At 35.4% G+C, this 925-nt stretch overlaps 1 protein-coding gene across 1 annotated transcript in view; it reads left to right on the forward strand.

The window, feature by feature from the left end:
• The window catches only part of LOC106873697 (uncharacterized), a 78,531-nt gene that overhangs the window by 25,776 nt on the left and 51,830 nt on the right, over positions 1-925 (forward strand). The gene's annotated exons all lie outside the window — the stretch shown is intronic.

The raw sequence follows: 925 nt of genomic DNA on the forward strand, positions 1-925 counted from the left end.
TATATATATATATATATATATATATATTTGTTGATGTTTGCCGTATTAAGCTCATCCAGGGATATTGGCTTTCAGACAAAATTGTATGTTAAAGATCGTTTGTTCTACTAAACAAATGTATGAAAATCCGCAAGAGTCCCTAGAGTCTTTATAACTGCAAAAGCCAAGAATGGAGCCATCAAGTGATTTTATTACTCTAATTTGCAATTGTTTCATCTTAATTCAATTCAATCAATCTTACCATATTATGTAATAATACATGCAATTATTGATTACTTACCATGTGCCATTCAGGTCAATCCTAATAGTACATGTTGAATAAGATACTTCAGAAAAAAAAATATATATACAATAGCAGCTTATATTATTACATAACATTTCAAGATAGATTGTACTGAATTAAGATGAAACAATCGTAAATTGGGGAAGTAAAATTACTTGCGTGTGTGTGTATGTGTGTGTTCGTGTACATGTGTGCGTGTTTGTGTGTATGTGCGTGTCTGTGTGCGCGCGTGTGTGTGTTTTTGTTTGTATGGGTGTGTCTCTCTGTATGAGTGTATATGTTTATAAGCGTGTATTATTTAAGGTAGATCAAATAAAATCTTTATTACAATCAACCCATTTTTGCCAAAGAGCTTATGAATTCTTTGAACGCACTTTCAGCATTGGCTTGATTTTTGAACTCCTTCTATAGCAGGAAACCATCAAGGTGCTTGAAAAAGTGGTAGTCGGTCGGAGAAAGGCCTGCAGAATAAGCTGGGTGGGGAAGAACTTCGTAGCCAAGTTCCCTCAAATTCTGAGGCGTCATTAGTGAAACGTGTGGTCGAACATTCTCATGAAGAATGATTGGCCCCCTTCTGTTGACCAGTCTGGGACGAAGAAATAGCAGCAGTTTTTCGTTCATTCAGTCAATTTCATGGCAATA

This window comes from Octopus bimaculoides, chromosome 2 (genome assembly GCF_001194135.2).
Source record: "Octopus bimaculoides isolate UCB-OBI-ISO-001 chromosome 2, ASM119413v2, whole genome shotgun sequence".
Taxonomy (NCBI): Eukaryota; Metazoa; Mollusca; class Cephalopoda; order Octopoda; family Octopodidae; genus Octopus; species Octopus bimaculoides.